Below are 22,331 nucleotides of genomic sequence, written 5' to 3'. Positions count from 1 at the left end.
CTAGCCACTTGAAAACTGAAATCCAAGTAGACTGAGCGATACCACAATTAAGCTGGATTACTTACATTTATTATCAATTTAGTTATCGACTTATTGGTGTGTGACATAAAGTGTTTGATGATTATATCACAAGTGCGATCAAGAGGTACATCCCTCAACCACACCTCTCTCGACTTGTATATCATTAACACGAAAATGATTGTTTGACGCAGTAAAAAAAAAGTTTTGTTGGAGCGGTTCCTTTGATAACTCTATAGTTTTCGCTTTAGCGATAAGTTTTGCATGTGGCCTTGTACGTATAGTTGATCAAAAGTCCAGTTCGTGAAAAATCTCGTTGAGATTGAAATGTAGCAGATCAGATCAGGAGAGTTCTAACCCCTTTATGTACGTGTTTTCAAGGTGGTGTGCATACTCTATGCTATAAAACGGTTAAAAAAGATGAAATGTAAAGATACGTTTATAAGTCATGTTAATAGCTAATTTATTGAACGATCATGCATATTGAATTTCAAAAATAACCATCGACTTATTACGGTGAGGAAAATGCAGTTTTTGTTCTTCTGATTAGCAGTTGAGTGACTGGGAACTATACATCAATATAATTAGGCTTCACTTTTGCTTGTACAAAGTTTTATAATAAGTTCTATTATATTTTGGTTGAACCATTACCAAGTTGAAGTTTAAGTATCTAATTGAAAGAAAGATGTGTTGTGGACCTCAAATTGATATAAATTTTCTTGTCTTACATGATCAATCAGATATAGGTTAAGAAAGAAAATTAATATTCATACCTAGGAAGACGGAAATTGTAAGGCAAAAATGTTGTGACTTACGAACATCAAATTACGAAATCCATTATATATTTACGGTTAAGTTAATAATTTATGTTGGCGAGAAAGCCGGACACGAAACGAGGGCTTCGGCACGCGTGTTTAGCTTCAATGGGATAAGGCTTCTAGAATATGTTATGTTTAGCTATAAATAGGGACTTGTATTTCTAATTTTGTGTGTGTTTTTTCATGGTGTAAATCACCCACCCAAGGAGAGCTCACCTTGGGTGGGGTCGGTTCTAGTTCAATATATAAATCTTTTAACCGATTACTTGATTGTTCATCTACCTTTCTTTATATTTATGTTCGGTCGTTTGATTTACCACACTTGTCTCGCATGTTATCAAAAACAAATCCGTTTTTTTTTTCGGATCCGGCTAGGGGCAACAAGTGGTATGAGAGCGGGTTGAATCTTATGATTCAACTTTGCTCTTGATATTCGGGTTCTATTTCCAAGATTACCCGAACTGAGACATTAGTTGAAGTTTGAAAAAAAAGTTTCTAGATCTAGAAATAAGATTGGAAATAAAGTGGGAAATAAGCGTGTTTGAATCTTCTCCTTGTAGATCCGGATGTTTAGGATCTACAAGTGCCAACTCCGAGTGTTTCGGGAACCATTCCGCCATACACCGAAAATCCGGCGACCCTACGGTCCTTCCTAGTGACGATTTCAGAGGTTGAATATGTGAAAATCAAACCACGATGTGCGTGAGCGTCGGTTATGTCTGATCGTGGCAAGTGTTGGATAAAGATGTGACCGAGGGGTTTGCCGATAACTGCTGGCGGTAGTGGTGGTGGCTGCGTTTTCTGCAATTCATTTTTCCGGCGGCTGGTCACCGGAATTGGTTTTCCAGCGGGTCAGATTTGGTCACAATGTTGGCAGCCGGCTTTCGGCTCTAAAATCGAGGTCGTTTGAATCGAATCGTAAAATCCGTTCGAAATGAATCGAACTTGATTGGAACTCGATTCGATTCGCTATTCGAATCCTTTTTACGGCGTTCGAGTTTTCCGGCAGTGAAGTCCGGAGGATGTTGTTGGCAGTGGCCGATGAGAGAGGTGACGGTTTCTAGCAACTTGGTGATGACGGATCTGGTAGCCGGAGTTGAGAATATGTTAAGCTAGATTACAAGCAAACTACTGCATACCGATATTAGAAGTTGAGAATATGTTAAGCTAGATTACTTTGAACATATATAAACATACTAGCTTTTATCTTCCGTATAACGGGGTTGTTTTACATTATTCGTTTCTACTTTTTATATATTTTTTAGGATTTTAATTTTATTTATTGTAAAGAAGTTAATGTACTTAGTATTTGATGATGAAAAGGTTTACAAATAAATAAGATATTATAACCCGGTTTAAAGCTATCTAGGTTTAGTGAAACCTATTACCCTTTTTTTATTATAAAATTGTTTCTTAATAATAAATAATATTTTTTTAAAAAAAAAATTGGATACTAATTTTTAGTATATCCTTATTTATAGGATTTTCATATCAAATATTTTTTAGATTAATTTTTAATATAATGAGATGTTATAATCCGTCAGCTATCTGGGTTTGGTGAGACCCATATCCGTGAATTCGGGTCAAATGTATAAGAAGCATTCATTTACAAATAAAACAATCTGGTGGTTTGAAAGAATTTAAGAAGGTTTCGTGTATATATATTTAAGATTAAGATTAAAACGTCATATTAATGGGAAAATCTTCAACATAGACAATGTTTACTTTGAATTCTACAGAATATACAGGCGATCAATTTCTAAATTTTCAAACAAGGCAAAGCCAATGGAGAAATAACACACACCACCCCTTTATGATATAATACAAGAAACTTTCACAAAAACAATTCAACAATGTACTAGCTTTCAACACAGCTATCTAGGAAATATATCAGATATTGTAGCATCATTTGCTGAAAATTGAGATGATCTTTGCCTTGCTTCTGATATGTTAGTTCGTATATTATAAAATCCAGGTTTTGAAGGTGCAGGTAGCGTGATGGACAAGCTATTAAGCATTAGAACTACCATTGCCATGGTTGGTCTATCAATGATATTTTCCTGAACGCATAAGAGCCCAATATGAATACTTCTAATGATGTCACGTAATGAACATGATCTTGTCCTTAATGTCGGATCTATCATATTTGCCCCCGCCCCATTTCTCCAACTTTCCCATGCCTGGGAGGAAATAGAAAGCTTTTGTTCAAGATGCATACATTTGAATGAAAACTGAATTTTCAAGGTATAGTTTCTAACAAATTAAACAAACATTTCATGCACACACATAGATAATTTAGAGTTGCTAGAAGTATGTAGTTGGATACTTACAAAGCAAAGAAGAAATTATGTGTTGTCTTCATTCTGAAAAGACTGATTCTTTTGACATGTTACCATCTCTAGTACCAACACTCCGAAGCTATAGACGTCTGACTTCTCCAAGAATTTACCGTGTTTAATATATTCCGGTGCCATGTAACCACTATATAGATCAAAAGTCAAAATATTAGAAAAGTTTACCATGTATGGAACTAAATGTTTTTCAGGTGTGCTACGCTGTTCTTGGGTGGTTGTCCGTTTTCATAGGGCATTGGATAGTATGTTGGAAAGTTGTTTACAAAAGTTCTTTTAGTTATGGCAAACAAATATTAAAAGTCACAAAAAATTGCAATATCCAAAAGTCAAGGGACTAAATATGCAAAGATGACATCAAAACAAACCGAATTTTCTACCGTAACAAATTCCAAAAGTCAATTGTTCCATCCTAAATTAAAGGGACTAGAGCATTCTCAACCAATCATCCATCTTCATCTCTATAATTATACTATATATTTTTTTTAATTAAATAATATTTTTTTTACAGTTTTCTCTCTTCACCATATAATCTACAAAAAATCACTACCTTTTTCTCAAATTTACAAAAAATCATTACATTTTCTCTCTCCGTTCTATAATTTACACTCACAACCACTCACAACCCCACCCTATAATTTACAAACTCCTCTCACAAAATTTTGAGGAACCGGATGAGAATGCTCTAAGAGCATTCCCAACCCATCCCCTAAAATTATGTGAGGAGAGTTTATAAATTATATGATGGGGTTATGAGTTGTGACATCTGCCCCGATCCGACCCGACCCAGGTACCCGTTTCTCTGACCCGATCTCTTTCTTTTATGATTTAATATTTATTTATACCTATATTTTACTTTTAATAATAATAATATACTTTTCCTTCCCGCCTCTTTCTCTCTCTTTCTTTCCGCCGTCCCGTCCCTCTCCTTCTCTCTTTCCGCCTTCTTTTCCCTCTTGTCGCCGTCCCGCCCTTACGCCTTGTTTCCCTCTTTTTCTTCTAACTCTTTGCTTGTCCTTTGTTCCTTCCCGCCTAAGGTTGTCTGCGCAGCTCCACGCGCCAGACCCCTTACAAGGAATCCTGCGTGAAGACCACCTGTTTCAGCGATACGCGAGACGAACTCTTCTCGCAGCGCGCTAAGAATTGTAATTCTTCTCGCAGCGCGCTAAGAACGGTAGTTCTTCCCGCGACGCGCTAAGGATTTGTAGTTCTTCTCGCAGCGCGCTAAGAATCGTAGTTCATCCCTCGACACGCGAAGAATTATAGTTCTTCCCGCGGCGCGCTAGGAATTTTAGTTCCTCCCGCGGCGCGCTAAGAAATGTGATTCTTCCCGCGGCGCGCTTAGAAATGTAGTTCTTTCCGCGACGCGTTAAGGTTAGTTCTGTCTGCCTTCGCGCTCGCGCTCTCTTGACCTTCTGTGTCAGCCTTCTCGCGCTATGTCTTGAGTCTTTTCTTCTGTTTAATCTAGCCGTTTGCTTTTGTGATGTCTTATCTTTTGAGCTGTTGACCTAATCTGCTTTATGTCTGAAAAGTTACTTTCGGCGCAGCATGCGCACCAACCCCATTGGTTGGCAGATAAAGTGACTGACATAATCTTTTGAGATCTGCTTTTGCCATGCTTGACCAGTACCTTTTTCTGAACTGCCCATGCCTTTTTACTGTTCCCTGTCAGCCTTTTTCTCTTTTTCCTTGCTGCCATATCTTTTGATATCTTTTGCTTTTGGAATCTTTTGCTTTTTGAGATCTTTTCCCCTTTTCTAGGGATTGTGTTCCCTAGGGTTTCCCTATAAATAATAGTATTATTTTTCCTAACACTACGCACACAAAACACTTAATCTCTCCTGTTTTCCTTGCTCTCTCTGCCGCCTCCCTCTCTGCCTCCGTCTTCCTCCCTGTTCTGTCCTGCTCTTCCGGTAATATATATATATTATATATAATAATTTACTTATTAATTATGCTAACTTATAATTAAGACTTAAAACCAATCATTAAAACAATAATCTTATTTATAGGTTAACTTGTGCTTGTTTAAAGTTGGTTCTTGCTTTATCTTACACCGCATCGTTTATCAAGTGAGTAATCTCGTACCTAATCCCTTTTTGCTTTTAATGTTTTGGGATGTTCATGTGTTCATACAAACTTAGAGTCTTAAACTTGTTTATGAACTTTAGTCGCGCAGTATCCCATGTGTTGAGGACGTAGACTTGGCTGTTTATTTGTATGTGTGGATCATTAACCGTCTTGTCGGTCTATTCCGCAGTTCTCATGGTACCATTAGATGAACACGGGAGAACTATCGTTTATGATTTTCTCTTTTGTTTACACATGCACAGTTTGTCTTGTTTGTGAGCTCAATTGTGAGCACTGGCAGTCTATGAATCTTAGAGTTGGTCCCGATCAGATTACACCCTTGTTGAAAACCAGACATACACATGTTGCGCGCAGATTTATTGTTATCTATTATTATCTATTAAACTTGATTTCTCACCAACACGCAAGTGTTTGACGTTTATTTTAACACATGTTCAGGTTTGCAGTAGCTGTTTTGGAGTTCGAGGACACGTAGGAAGTTCTTTATTTTGGACCTAGATTAAAATGTATCAAGACAAGTTATTGCTGTTCGAATATTTTGATTTATAATATATTGATTTATGTTGGTTTATTTATATCTTATGTATACGTTGCGCATGCGTGAATGAATATATTTATTAAATATTGACACCCAATAGTGTCACGAGTAATGAAACAATATGTGGCGCCCCGATGTATAATCCGCCTTTGGTCGGGGTGTTACAGATTGGTATCAGAGCTCGTTGACTTTAGGATAGGTGGTTAGACGTAACGGCCTAGAATACCTAAGAGTCCCTTCTCGCGCATGAGAGAAATCTCATGTTTGCGCGCTTATTGTTAATTACTCGTTATTTATGAATATGCTCGCGCTTGCGCAGTATATGATTTTATTTCGCGATATTTCGATTTTTTTGTTGAATTTCGATTTTTATTGATTTTTCTTACATATTCGTTTGTTGGGTTTGAAAATCCGAAAAGTCATGGTGATACATGAATAGTTGATTTTCAATTTCCATTTACGATTATGTTCTGAGGTTGGAGACTTGAAAAGTCATGGTGATACATGAATTGTCAACCTCCAATACTCATTTTCTTGTGTATTTTATATTGAAGATTGAAAAGTCATGGTGATACATGAATCGTCAATCTCCAATACTCGTTTGCTCGTCATTTTAAATTTAGAATTCGGAAAGTCATGGTGATACATGAATTGTCGATTCTTGATTCGAATTTGTTACCTTTATTAAGTCTGCATTTAGGGTCATTTATTTTACTTTAACTTTTGACAGTAACTGACTCCGTAAAACCAAGCTTTTCGAGGTTATACTTTGTGCTAAAACCAAGATATTAACTAAAATTAAAAATTTTATAGAATGCCTCCGCTATCTCGCCGATTTCAGAGAAGAGAAGCCTCGCGCATGCGTAGACAGCAACGTTCCCAGGAAATGGCCGCCGCAATAGCCCAAGCTTTGAGCCAAAACAATACCAACACCTCCGGTTACAACATAAAATCCTTCAATGCGGGTAACCCTCCAAAGTTCACAGGTCTTGAAGGAGCCACTGTGATGCTCCAGTGGCTTGAGAAAATAGAAAACACTTTCCTCCATACCCAATGCCCCTCAGACAGACGAACCCTATATGCTTCCAGTGTCCTGGAATCCAGAGCGCTTACATGGTGGAATGGAGTAGCTCATGCGCGTGGCGCAGAGGCTGCTTCTAGCATGACATGGGAGGAATTCAAGGAAATTCTTACGCGAGAATTCTGCCCTCCCAACGAAGTTAAGCGCCTGGAGGAGGAATTTTGGAATCTTAAGCAGTACAGTGGTGAAGCGCGCGAGTACGCGACGCGCTTCCATGAACTAAGCCTGCTTGTCCCTCACCTTGTTACCCCTTCCCGCCGAGCCATAGAGAAATTCCTTGGGGGTCTCCCCATGGAAATTCAAGATTCTGTATGGGCCAGAAACCCAGTAACCCTCTCTGACGCCATCGAGTTGGCCGCTGTACTCAGCGACAACCATGTCAGAGCAGGAACCATGTTCCTGCGAGGAACTGAGAAGACCAAACCCACCAAGACTGTCCCTGAACCAACAGAAACCAAACCTGAACCCTCACACCATAACAACCCGAAACGTAGGCGCAGACATGCTTACGCGCTTACCAACCCGCCCATAGTCCAGCAACCCATCTACCAACCTCCAGTTTACGCGCCTAACCCTCTGTCAGCCTACCCAACACCTCCTGTAGTCCACAACTATGCCTTAACCAATCCAGCACTCCCTGCCCCGCCAACTAAGAAACCTTACACAGGAAACCACCCCTTTTGCCCAACCTGTAGACTCCACCACCCACCTCAAGTCCCATGTCGACTTTGTACCCGATGTGGCCGCGCTGGTCACCTTGCAGAAAACTGTAGAGTCCTTCCCGCCAATCCAATTGCGCCAACACCACCAGTCTACCCGCAAAACCCTCAACCAACCTACCAAAACCCACGACCCAGATCGTGCTTTAACTGCGGTGATCCCAGTCATTTCCGGAACGCGTGCCCGAGACTACAAGTGCAAATCACGCAAGCGAAACCGGTGAACCAGGTTTCGAACCAAGTGACACGCGGACGAGCTTTTAACATAACCGCGCACCAAGCGCAAGCGAATAATGACGTAGTTAATGGTACATTTTTGCTTAACGGATTTTATGCTTCTGTACTTTTTGATACTGGCGCCGATCGAAGTTTTATCTCTCGCGCCCTCGAGCAGAAGCTTGCGCGACCGCGCAGCGATTTAAAAGAAGATTTTTCAGTTGAATTGGCTAACGGTGAAACTGTTTTAATTAACTCAGTGATTAAAGATTGCACGCTTAACCTTAACGAAAACGATTTTCTAATCGATCTCATCCCCATGCCTCTTGGAAGCTTTGATGTTATTATTGGTATGGACTGGCTTTCGAAGAATCGCGCCGAAGTTATTTGCGCCAAGAAGATGATTCGCATACCTCGGGAAAATGGTGATCTTCATATCTACGGCGAAAAACCCTCCCGCGGTCTTAAACTTATGTCTTGCGCCGAAGCCCGAAGGCTCATGCGGAAAAGGTGTATTGCATTCTTAGCCCATGTGGTCAAACCTGCTGAAGAAAAGAAGAAGCTTCGCGATATCCCTGTTGTGCGTGATTTTCCTGAAGTTTTTCCTGATGATCTTCCTGGTATCCCTCCCGCTCGTGAAGTCGAGTTCCGTATTGATCTTGTCCCTGGTGCTTCCCCCGTAGCTAAATCTCCTTATCGTCTTGCACCCGCTGAGATGCAAGAATTGGCAAGCCAACTTCAAGAGTTGACAGCTAAAGGATTCATTCGCCCTAGCTCTTCGCCCTGGGGTGCTCCGGTGTTGTTCGTTAAGAAGAAAGATGGATCGTTTCGCATGTGTATTGATTACCGCGAGTTGAACAAACTCACTATTAAAAACCGGTATCCCTTACCGCGCATTGACAACCTCTTTGATCAACTCCAAGGTGCCTCTTGTTTTTCCAAGATTGATCTCCGCTCTGGCTATCACCAGTTGCGCATCCGCGATGAAGATGTTCCAAAGACTGCTTTTCGAACTCGTTATGGCCATTTTGAATTCTTGGTCATGTCATTCGGTTTAACCAACGCACCCGCCGTTTTCATGGATCTAATGAATCGGGTGTGTAGGCCTTTCTTGGATAAATTCGTGATTGTGTTTATCGATGATGTTCTGGTGTATTCTAAGACCAAGGCCGAGCATGAGCAACATCTCCGGTTGGTGTTGCAAAAGCTTCGAACCGAGCAGCTCTATGCTAAGCTTTCCAAGTGTGAATTCTGGTCTGATGAAATACAGTTTCTTGGCCATGTTGTTAACAAGATGGGTATTCATGTCGACCCATCCAAAATTGAAGCAATCAAGAACTGGATTACGCCATCCTCTCTTTCCGAGATCCGTTCCTTTTTGGGCTTAGCTGGTTATTACCGGCGCTTCATTTCGAACTTCTCGAAGATCGCTTTGCCTTTAACAGCTCTAACGCACAAAGGTAAACCGTATATTTGGGGCTCGAAGCAAGAAGAAGCCTTTCTATCGCTCAAGCAATTGTTGTGTGAAGCTCCTGTTCTTGCGCTACCTGAGGGTAATGAAGATTTTGTCGTGTATTGCGATGCATCCAACCAAGGTCTCGGTTGTGTTCTTATGCAACGAGGCAAGGTTATCGCTTACGCATCAAGGCAACTTAAGGTTCATGAAAAGAATTATACAACTCACGACCTCGAACTAGGCGCAGTTGTTTTTGCCTTGAAGATCTGGAGACACTACCTTTATGGTACTAAGTGTATCCTCTACACTGACCATAAAAGCCTTCAGCATATCTTTGATCAAAAGGAACTTAACATGAGGCAACGCCGATGGAACGAACTCATCAGCGATTACGATTGTGAGATCCGGTATCATCCTGGTAAGGCTAATGTGGTAGCCGATGCGCTCAGCCGAAAACCCTGCCAGCTTAACTGTATTTTGCCGCGCACGCATCTTCACTTTGCGCCGATTCAAAGCAACCTTGAATCGCGTATTCGTGACGCGCAGCGCGCATCCATCAGTAATGGTAACCTTCGCGCCGAGTTAGCGTGTGGCGCGGAAGCGCACTTTGTCCCTAATCTGAGTGGAATTCTCTGCTATCTTAATCGCATCTGGATTCCCTTTGATGAGAATCTTCGCGCTGATATCCTGTGTGAAGCGCACAAATCTCGATATTCCGTTCATCCTGGCGCTGATAAGATGTACAAGGATTTGCGCATTACTTATTGGTGGCCCGGTATGAAAAAGGATATTGCTGTGTTCGTAGCTAGATGCCTGACTTGTTCTAAAGTAAAAGCTGAACACCAACGCCCATCTGGTTTGCTCGAACAACCAGAAATTCCTACGTGGAAATGGGAATGTGTAGCGATGGACTTTATTACCAAGTTACCTTTGACAGCAAGCAAACATGATAGCATTTGGGTAATAGTGGATCGGTTGACTAAGTCTGCTCACTTTCTGCCCATTCGTGAAAACTACCGTGTTGAGCAACTCGCGCAGCTTTATGTCAAGGAAATTGTCTGCCGCCATGGTACTCCTTTGAGCATCATATCCGATCGCGATGGCCGTTTTATATCTCGCTTTTGGAAATCTCTCCAATCTGCGCTAGGAACTCGCTTGGACATGAGTACGGCATATCATCCTCAGACTGACGGTCAGTCTGAGCGAACTATTCAAACTCTTGAGGATATGCTCCGATCTAGTGTTCTTGATTTTGGAGGTAATTGGGATTCGCACCTGCCTTTGATCGAGTTCTCTTATAATAACAGCTATCATTCCAGTATCGGTATGGCCCCATTTGAAGCACTTTACGGTCGTAAGTGCCGCTCCCCGATTTGTTGGAGCGAAGTGGGTGAAACTCAAATCACAGGACCCGAACTTGTTCAAGAGACAACCGATAAAATCGCCAAGATCCGTGATCATCTGCTGACTGCCAGAAGCCGACAGAAGAGTTACGCAGATCGTAGGCGGAAGCCTCTCGAATTTCAAGTTGGTGATCTTGTTCTCCTCAAAGTGTCGCCTTGGAAAGGTGTTGTCCGCTTTGGGAAGAAAGGTAAGCTTGCTCCTCGATATGTTGGACCATTCAAGATTCTCGCGCGTGTGGGAAAAGTTGCCTACAGACTTGACCTGCCACCCGCTCTCAGTAATGTGCATCCAACGTTCCATGTATCCAATCTCAAGAAGTGTTTAGCTGACGAGAACCTTCACATTCCACTTGATGAAGTTCAAGTTGATGAAACTATGCATTTCGTTGAGAAGCCTGTTGAGATTATGGATCGCGAGGTAAAGCAAACCAAGCGCAGTCGTATCCCTATCGTGAAAGTTCGATGGGAGTCCAAGCGCGGAGCCGAGTTTACATGGGAAAGGGAAGATCAAATGAAGATCAAGTACCCGCACCTGTTCTCTGCGCAACCTACTTCGAGATAAATTTCGGGACGAAATTTCTTAAAGTAGGGGAGACTGTGACATCTGCCCCGATCCGACCCGACCCAGGTACCCGTTTCTCTGACCCGATCTCTTTCTTTTATGATTTAATATTTATTTATACCTATATTTTACTTTTAATAATAATAATATACTTTTCCTTCCCGCCTCTTTCTCTCTCTTTCTTTCCGCCGTCCCGTCCCTCTCCTTCTCTCTTTCCGCCTTCTTTTCCCTCTTGTCGCCGTCCCGCCCTTACGCCTTGTTTCCCTCTTTTTCTTCTAACTCTTTGCTTGTCCTTTGTTCCTTCCCGCCTAAGGTTGTCTGCGCAGCTCCACGCGCCAGACCCCTTACAAGGAATCCTGCGTGAAGACCACCTGTTTCAGCGATACGCGAGACGAACTCTTCTCGCAGCGCGCTAAGAATTGTAATTCTTCTCGCAGCGCGCTAAGAACGGTAGTTCTTCCCGCGACGCGCTAAGGATTTGTAGTTCTTCTCGCAGCGCGCTAAGAATCGTAGTTCATCCCTCGACGCGCGAAGAATTATAGTTCTTCCCGCGGCGCGCTAGGAATTTTAGTTCCTCCCGCGGCGCGCTAAGAAATGTGATTCTTCCCGCGGCGCGCTTAGAAATGTAGTTCTTTCCGCGACGCGTTAAGGTTAGTTCTGTCTGCCTTCGCGCTCGCGCTCTCTTGACCTTCTGTGTCAGCCTTCTCGCGCTATGTCTTGAGTCTTTTCTTCTGTTTAATCTAGCCGTTTGCTTTTGTGATGTCTTATCTTTTGAGCTGTTGACCTAATCTGCTTTATGTCTGAAAAGTTACTTTCGGCGCAGCATGCGCACCAACCCCATTGGTTGGCAGATAAAGTGACTGACATAATCTTTTGAGATCTGCTTTTGCCATGCTTGACCAGTACCTTTTTCTGAACTGCCCATGCCTTTTTACTGTTCCCTGTCAGCCTTTTTCTCTTTTTCCTTGCTGCCATATCTTTTGATATCTTTTGCTTTTGGAATCTTTTGCTTTTTGAGATCTTTTCCCCTTTTCTAGGGATTGTGTTCCCTAGGGTTTCCCTATAAATAATAGTATTATTTTTCCTAACACTACGCACACAAAACACTTAATCTCTCCTGTTTTCCTTGCTCTCTCTGCCGCCTCCCTCTCTGCCTCCGTCTTCCTCCCTGTTCTGTCCTGCTCTTCCGGTAATATATATATATTATATATAATAATTTACTTATTAATTATGCTAACTTATAATCAAGACTTAAAACCAATCATTAAAACAATAATCTTATTTATAGGTTAACTTGTGCTTGTTTAAAGTTGGTTCTTGCTTTATCTTACACCGCATCGTTTATCAAGTGAGTAATCTCGTACCTAATCCCTTTTTGCTTTTAATGTTTTGGGATGTTCATGTGTTCATACAAACTTAGAGTCTTAAACTTGTTTATGAACTTTAGTCGCGCAGTATCCCATGTGTTGAGGACGTAGACTTGGTTGTTTATTTGTATGTGTGGATCATTAACCGTCTTGTCGGTCTATTCCGCAGTTCTCATGGTACCATTAGATGAACACGGGAGAACTATCGTTTATGATTTTCTCTTTTGTTTACACATGCACAGTTTGTCTTGTTTGTGAGCTCAATTGTGAGCACTGGCAGTCTATGAATCTTAGAGTTGGTCCCGATCAGATTACACCCTTGTTGAAAACCAGACATACACATGTTGCGCGCAGATTTATTGTTATCTATTATTATCTATTAAACTTGATTTCTCACCAACACGCAAGTGTTTGACGTTTATTTTAACACATGTTCAGGTTTGCAGTAGCTGTTTTGGAGTTCGAGGACACGTAGGAAGTTCTTTATTTTGGACCTAGATTAAAATGTATCAAGACAAGTTATTGCTGTTCGAATATTTTGATTTATAATATATTGATTTATGTTGGTTTATTTATATCTTATGTATACGTTGCGCATGCGTGAATGAATATATTTATTAAATATTGACACCCAATAGTGTCACGAGTAATGAAACAATATGTGGCGCCCCGATGTATAATCCGCCTTTGGTCGGGGTGTTACATGAGTGGTATTCCCAACTCATCCCTTAAAATTATGTGAAAAGAGTTTGTAAATTATATGATGGGGTTATGAGTGGTTGTGAGTGTAAATTATAGGGTGGAAAGAGAAAAGCTAATGATTTTTTGTAAATTTGAGGAAAAGGTAATGATTTTTTTGTAAATTATGAGGTGAAGAGAGAAAATGTAGTGATTTTTTGTAAATTTGGGAAAAAGGTAATGATTTTTTTGTAAATTATGGAGTAGAGAGAGAAAACTGGAATTATAAAGGTATAAAAAGTATTATTTAATTTAACAGTAAAGAGAAATCTAGTGTTTTTTAGTGTAATTATAGAGATGTGGAACGGGTTGGGAATGCTCTAAGAGCATTCCTAACAGCTTCTTTATCTCTATCTCTATAATTACACTAAAAAGCACTACATTTTCTCTCTTATATACAATTAAATAATAATTTATTATATCTTTATCATTTATCTTTTCTCTATCCTCACTCACAACCACTTTCAAATATATTAAAAAATAAATAGATGATGAATAGTATTCCTCTAAATTTACTCATATCTTCAATCTTTTTTCTCTTTTCTTCACTCAAAACACACTTATAACCCTCTACAAAAAAGTTAGAGAACTCTCTCACATAATTATAAAGAAACCGCTAGAAATGCTCTAAACGTGCAAGCATAAGTCTTCTACTATAGCAACTAGTTGTCACAATGAACAACTAAATAAATTGCAGTAATATTGTCATGATGAAAAAATATTTAAAGAAAGGAAGCATACTATGTTCCAACGACTCGTCGTGTGTTGCCTTGTGTTTCCTCAGGTTTAAATAATCTTGCCATGCCAAAATCTGCAATTTTAGCATTCATGTTTTCATCTAATAACACATTACTAGCTTTCAAGTCACGATGAATTATCCTTAGACGTGAATCTTCATGAAGATATAAGAGTCCTTTTGCAACACCTTTGATGATGTTGTATCACTTTTCCCAATTAAGAAGTGTATGTTCAGTCGGATCTACAAACATCACCATGAAGTTGTGGGACTAGTATGTTAGATTGCTCATTGTCTCTTAAATCCTTTCTAGGAATTTGATGATGTTATTTATGATTTTCAAAAAGGACTTCTTAATGGAACGTAAGAATCTATATTGGTTTTTTCCTTCTTTATTTTATTTTTCTAAATTACAATATACAACCACGAAACTTTGTAATGCATGGCTTTTTTTTTCTTTTTTTTCTTTTTGACTATTAGCATGTGGAATTTAAAAAAAAAGAAAAAAAACAAGCAAACAAATGCCAGGAACTTACCAAATAAAAGTTTATCAAGACTACCATTTGGTAGTTACTCATATATGAGAAGTCGCTCACTTCTCTCTATACTAAAACCAAGTAGCCTAACCAAATTACGATGTTGAAGCTTTGCAACTAGCAAAACCTCATTCTTGAATTCTAGATCACCTTGTCCAAAATTCTTTGCTAACCTCTTTACCGCTACTTCACGACCATCTGCAAGCTTACCCTGCATATCATACGATAGATGATAAGAAGAATTTTTTAACTTTTGGCTTAGGCAAATAGCAAGATAAACTTGTCTACCTTGTAAACAACCCCAAATCCTCCTACTCCAAGCTTATTTTCATCGGAAAAATTATTTGTTGCAACTTTGATTGTTCTAAAATTGTGTTGTAAAGATTCAATAACCCCGATATCAATAGTTTCAGCTAGTATATATAGACAAAGAGAATATGTCATTAAAAAAAACACACAATAAAGTGACATGTCATGAAATTTGGAGGATAGCGACCTTACATTGAATCCTCGGAGATGGAGTGTGCTTAGTCTTCTTTCTCAATCTCATGAAGATACACACCAAAGAAATTATTACAGAAACGATGAGTGCCACAACAAGAGCAGCTACAATTATCAAATTTCGTGTAGTGTTTTTCTTTATTCCTGAAAAACAAGAAGTTCACTGGTGAGAAGTCTGTTGGTAAAAATAGCAACAATGGAGGACATTGGTTCGAAATATTAATTTTCATATGAAAACAACAAAATTTCTTGAAATCATAGTTCATGTAGTGTTTCTCTTGAGGTAACGAAAGAGAACGTGTTGAAAAAGCGGGCTTGTCAACAAATTAGGCTAGCAATCTATTTTGTCGTGTAGTGTTTGGATCAAATACAAATAGACTTAGCGTGCTAAACATACAAATAACTAGAGTAACTATTAATATTCTGCCATTTTTAAACAAGAGTAATTATTATTATTATTCTAATTCATTTTTTGTAGTGTAATTAATGGAGTTCAAAAGTGTAGAATAATAAGAATTACTCTAGTTATTAATACGTTTAGTAAGTTAATTTTATTTATAACAGATCCTACCCGTTGCCTTTTCTTACATACCCATACGATGACCATGATGTGTATTATTCTAATGATGAGTAGAGTTCACTCATATAGAAAGTTTCAATCCAACAAAAAAATAATATTAATTTTCATAGTTGCATTAAAACAAATTTTCGGGTCTTATAATTTTATTTTTGAATAAGCATGGCGGTCACTCTAATTTTAATTCATACCTGGTGATGAAGAAGGTAACTGTGGTCCGGGAGTGGCAAGATCGAGTACTACGGTCAAAAAATGGACGTATCTCGAACCTAAAATAGCACGTAGGCAGAACAATTTTCCCTCCAATCTTCCCATTATCATTAAACGATATGCGCCCGACTTCATCCGCCACACATTCACGACACTGCTGCTCCGTTAAGTACGGAGAACACTGGACAAGACCATAAATCGTAGTGGAATTCGGCCCAGCTGTTGACCCAGAGGCGAACTTTAGTAGCGAACCTCCAGCCGCCGCAGCACCTATAAGCTCTTTCAAAAATGATCGTAGAGCACCAATGAAGCCATCAATATCCGTTGCTAACCGCGGATTAAGCTGATAGAAATAATCTTTTGGTTGTGGGTACACCAATAAAGCACGGTTGGAGTATTGCAACAAACAGTAATCGTATAGTCCTAGTGCTTCCTTTTGATTTGGGCATACTTTTCGTAATTTAGCAATGGAGTCATTCAGGCAACTTCTACACACATCTAGGTTGGCGTCGCCTCGACAAAGTCCGATAGAGTAGAGGGTATTGTTGCTTTCTCCCGTGGAAAAGTTAAAGAAACCGAAGCCCGAGTTGGTTGTGGGTAGGGCGGAGAGGGTCGCTTCAAGGTTCCTATGGTACAAACCATTGACGGTATAGTTTTCGGCATTTTCGCAAGTATAGTTAACATAACTGGGTTGCGCTAGGATGACGGTCTTATTGGTTAAATATATGTAAATCAAAGGGAACCAGAAGAGCAGTTTTTCTAGGAATAAGGACATGGTTTATTGTGGATATGGTCGGGGAGTTAAAAGAGTTTAATAGTGTTTAAAAACACTCAAAAACTGTCGACCGAGTCAGGAGAATGTCATGCGGCCGGTCTGAAGTTTACTCTTTCTTATAATACGTACAAGTATTATTGATATTCTTTTTGGTGTTCCTAATGCATTTGACTTTCTTTTATATAATTGGTAACGGTACGATCAGAATGTATTATTAAAATGGCAAAGTGCCAAAGTGGTAGTCAGCGGAAGAAAAGGCCAATAGAAATATTCAATGTTTTAAAATCGGTATTTAACTCGGATCGAATTGATTAAAATATGGTTAAACCGTAATGTACCTAAAGGTTCAACCGGGTTAAATAGTTTAACCTTGCATATAAATAAACTCTAACTTAAAAACAACTTTAAAGTGCATTAGTAACATCACATGATCCAAACATCATACATAAACAATGATTGAGTCAAATAGGAAGTTTATATTTTGTATATAAAAAAATATGTAAATAAACCAACTTTAGATTTGCATAATACAAAACTGGTTGATTAACAAATCGTTGTTTACTGTATTTAGTCATTTTAATTTTATCCGCTAGGTTAAAAGTCATTTTTAAAAAATATGGGCCGCAAAAAAATATCAAAAATCTCTAGGCTTTAAAACCGACTTGCCAATCCGGTTTAAACCGGTATTTTTGAAAAAATCGGCGATACGATATTCTAGCAAACCGCCAAAAAATATCGGGCACTGGTTCCCTTACCGAAATCCAGTTTAACCGGCCGGTACGTATCGGTTTTTAAAACATTGGAAATATTAGAATTAAGAAGTTGATAATATATTAAGCCATATTACTTAGAATATATATATATATATATATATATATATATTGTAACACCCTAGGCAAATCTCATATTAGCTGTGGATAGGAGACATCATTGGTTCATAAGTAAATGTTCCGCCTCTTAAATCATCAACACGTTTTGGCTTCATGGTACTGGATGAGAGGAGAGCTCCCCATTTAAACGTGCTCAGGTGAGAGTAATAGCATGATGGGTGACCTCCTAAGGAGTCTCAACATGAGCAACCAAAAACAAATGCGTAAGCTATTCATAGACAAAGCGGACAATATTTGTGATACGAAAGGCCGTATGTTACATATATAAACATAGGTTATATTAAATGGGAAATCTCCAAAATGATTACTTCGAATTACTTCACTAGAATAATTGTTAATGTTCTACAGCTTTTCAACAAAGATGTTATTATTACTTTACTTCATTTTATATACTGTAATCACTTTAGTTAAAAAAAATGTAAAGCAATAATAATTACTTTAGTTATTTACACATTTAAGATGTTAATTTTTTTTGTATCGAATTCGAGCCCTTGTCGTATATTTTTATTTGATCCGACCCCTTGCCTTTTTTTACATGTCCTAGTCCCAGGTGTGTGTGTGTTTTTGGTATTATCGGGACGGATGGATGTGGTGTGTGACTGTGTGAGGAGGTTTGTTTTGGTAGAGTTTACTCATATAGAAAGTTTCAATCCAACAAAAATGAAAGCTATTTTTTCATAGTTGCATTAACACAATATATTCGGGTCTTGTAATTTGATTTTTCAATAAAATGGTGTTCACTCTAATTTTAGTTCATATATGGTGGTGCAGACGGTAATGCTGGTCCGGGAGTGGTAATGGTCGAACCTAAAATTACAAGTAGATACGTAGTACAAATAGCTCTTGCTCTTTGTTTCAAAATTAAATATATTATTTACATACTCACCCTTTTTAGTTTTGTTTTAGTTATACTTCACCGTTAACTTTTATTTCAACATATCATTTAAAATCCTTTAAACAATTTTAAAAAATTGAGCATATATTAAAATAACTAAATTAATTTTAATAAATTTAGTATTAATAGCTCGTATACGTATTAAGTTTTAGGGTTTCGAAAATTTGGATATTACATTCATATTATACTTTTGTTATATTTATTGACATTAATCGTCGTTTATAAAAATTAGCTTATATATTTCGAATCTCATTAAGGCCTACATGCCCTTTTATTTCGGCTCGGTTGATATATTTAAATCCTCGGAGACAGTCCTGGTGCGCATACTTTATGTTATAAAAAGATTTTAAACGATGAAATTAAATATCGTTTTATAAGTCATGTTAATAGCTAATTATTTATTGAACGATCATGATTGAATTTCAAAATTAACCATCAATTTATTACGGTGATCTCAGGATTGAAGGAAAACACAGTTTTGTTGTTCTAATTAGCAGTTGAGTGACTGGCCGGGAACAAGTTTTGCTTGTACAAAGTTTTATAAGTTCTATTATATATATTGTGGTTGAACCATTACTAAGTTTAAGTTAATTTAAAGATTCTCATTGAAGGAAAGAAGTCTTGTGGACTTCAACTTGATACAAATTTTCTTGTCTTATATGATCAACCAGGAATAGGTTAAGAAATAAATTTATTAGTATAATTTTGAATTCAATATTCATACCTGGTGCTGAAGGCGGAAATGGTGGTGGAGGAATAACTAGTGTATCCTTGTTATAAAACGGATTTATCTCGAACCTAAAATTGCAAGTAGCTAGAACTATCTTCCCTCCAATTTTCCCATTATCATTCAACGAAATGCGACCGGCTTCATCCTCCAAACATTCACGACACTGCTGTGCCGTTAAGTACGGAGCACACTACACAAGCCCATAAATCGTAGTGGAACCCGGCCCAGTAGTGGACCCCGTGGCGAACTTCAGTAGCTGGCCTCCAGCTGCCGCAGCACCTATGAGCTCATCCATTAACGGTCGCAAAGCACCATTGAACCCATCAACATCCTTTGTAATATTTGGATTAAACTGAAAAAAATAGTCTTTATTTTGTGGGTATACTAATAAGGCATAGTTGGAATATGGCAACAAACAGTAGTCATACATTCCAACTGCTTCCTTTTTATTAGGGCAGAGTTTTTGCAAGTTAACAATGGAGTCATTTAGACAACTACTACATGCATCTGGGTCGACGTCGCCTCGACAAAGTGCTATAGAGTGGACTGCATCATTGCCTTCTCCGGTGGAAAAGTTGAAGAACCTAAGCCCGAGTTGGTGCTGGGGAGGGCGGAGAGGGTGGCGTCTAGATTCCTTTGGTACATATCGTTGAGGGTATAGTTTTCGGTGTTTTCGCAAGGATTGTAATTAATGAAATTCGATTGCGCTAGGATGATGTAATTGATTAAAGGGAACCATAAGAGTAGTTTTCCTACGAATATGGACATGACTTGTTTTTGATATGGGAGGATTATGTTAGGGAAGTTAGAACTTAGAAGAGCTTAATATCAAAAGGATTCTTATAACGTGTATATATTGACCGAGTCAAGAGAAAGTCATGCAGGAAAAAAAAATTATGTTCAGACTTTCAGAGTGTTGTGATTTATTAATGTATGATCAATAATCATCCCAAATTAAGTCCTATTTTGGCACAAATGTTTTAGAAATGTTAAACCATCCATGACATTGTTTTTGCAACTATCATTTCAGTCCCAAGGGCATGAGAGTGATGGTTATGGCTTGAGATCTTCATGGTCTCATGTTTGAAACATGACTCACGGGGATTTTCTCACAGTCAAAGTTAGTATGAACGGTTGACATTCCGTCTCAGATCGAAAGGCTTACTAGATATCATGATCGAAAGGCTTACTAGATATCATGGATAGTTCCAGTTAAAAAAAATTATGGCGTTCCATTAAGAAAATTGATGTACAACTAGAACAATAATCAAAGCAACACAATATTGTCTTATCTATAGTGATAGTAATAATATATTATTTACATAATACAAGCTCTATATTTAACTGGTTGTGCAAATAAACCTAATCATGTGCGACTCCCTGATATATTCTATCTATTAGTGATTTTTCTGTGTTTTTAACTTTCAAAGCAATATGTTAAGACACGTGAAAATCGTATAATGCATTTATACCTTTATATTTTGCAACAAATGGTATAACTTAATTTCAATCTTCATATTCTAGGACACCTCGAACTTTCAAAAATTTCAATGGGAGTGCAATGTATACATGTTTAGGCCACATCTGATTATTTGGTCTTTCCATGTTTGACCTTCCTTTTCCTTTTTTCTTCTTTTTTCGGAACGACAAATATTCTTGCACCAATAAATTTACTTCCTTGCCTAGCTTTGAAACCTCTCTTTCAAGAGGTATTTCCCTCTACCAAGTGAGCTAGCCCAAATAAACTTTTCTAAAAGAGGTAGGTAGCGACGACAAACTGATAAACCCACAGGATATCAACAAACGAGATGACCTTTTCTCCCTTTCTGGCATTGCATTAATCTGGATATTTTTTACTAACAAGTTGGTTACGTTTTATATGGGAAAATGAAGATGGTCATACTAATCTTGACAAATGATATTATGAAACGGTATATATAAGGTAGCTTTATATGTAATACCTGCTTAAGAAACACACCATAGTTTATTGATTTATAATCTATTTAATTATATATTTTCACATTAACATCTAGAGAAGTTATATGCAATTCCCTACATTTAAGTTTTACCGAGGAGAACATTTCACCTTTGACCAGCCAAATATGCACGACCAAACAACACCCAAATTTTAAAAAAAAAATGTTGAAAGTAACCTAACAATAGAGGGGACCAAAGAAAATACAACCATCAATTTGAACGTTGGTCATAATTTAACCTTATAAACTGATATGTTTCTTTTTTTTTTTTTTTTTTTTTTTTTTGAAAACGTGTGGATTACTAGTCACTTTTTATTATTTTAGTCTAACTAATTTAGTTGAACTGATTGTCAGTGGAAATCGGTCCTCCACTAGCAACGCTGATGATAGAGTCTAGAATCTGGACTCAAACAAACGATTCAATTGTTGAAACATAATAACCCGATTCGAGATGGGAGGTCTCCGATTACCCAATTCGAGATGGGAAGTCTTCAATACAAAGTTAAAGACAACCTAATACTTAGATAATAATAAACATTGATATCTATAAAGATAAGGCCCTATGCCTATTTATTCTAAATGAGTGTTGAAACTTCTCCAATGCTTTTTAGCCTTTGACTCCTCAAATTAAGCCTTTGACTTTGACTCTCATTTGAATACTCTTTAAATTAAATGATAGGCGGGAAACTGAATCTTTTCTTTAATTGACTTAACCCGTTTGGCATTATGGGTATTAACCCGAACCAGGTTTCTATCAATACTTCCGGCCCGGAGACACGACTTGTCCTCAAGTCGAAAATCTTATAGTTGTGCCAAGCGATCAACCATTCAATTATAGGCTGACCCGCTTCATAGATCCATCCATAAGCTAGAGCAGATTGTGAAGGTCCTGCCATTTCCTTGTCTTTTGCATCTACACCCCACCTTGATGATCGTTTGATTTCAGCAATTTCCTTCTTATCATGTGTTTCCCCTGTGATTGCAGTTTGTTGTTTAGAGTCGGTGTTCTTTTCCTCTTTCCCTGATTCTAAGAATTTGCTTGTTAGTAATTGACCATGCTTCACATAATTAGATATGCGTGGAAGGATTTTAGGAGTGGATTGCGATGACTGAGTAACAACTGATAAGTTAGGTTTTAAGGTAGTTG

General features: G+C 38.3%; 1 pseudogene; it reads right to left on the bottom strand.

The window, feature by feature from the left end:
- Positions 1 to 2,695: 2,695 nt before the first annotated feature.
- On the bottom strand, positions 2,696 to 19,976 carry LOC143567655 (cysteine-rich receptor-like protein kinase 7; annotated as a pseudogene).
- Between the last annotated feature and the right edge of the window lie 2,355 nt (positions 19,977 to 22,331).

The sequence above is a fragment of the Bidens hawaiensis genome, unplaced genomic scaffold (assembly GCF_021521415.1).
Source record: "Bidens hawaiensis isolate Kalapana, Puna unplaced genomic scaffold, B.hawaiensis_p1.1 tig00023470_1, whole genome shotgun sequence".
NCBI lineage: Eukaryota > Viridiplantae > Streptophyta > Magnoliopsida > Asterales > Asteraceae > Bidens > Bidens hawaiensis.
Note: the sequence above shows the minus strand (reverse complement) of the source record. Positions and strands in the feature narration are given on the sequence as shown.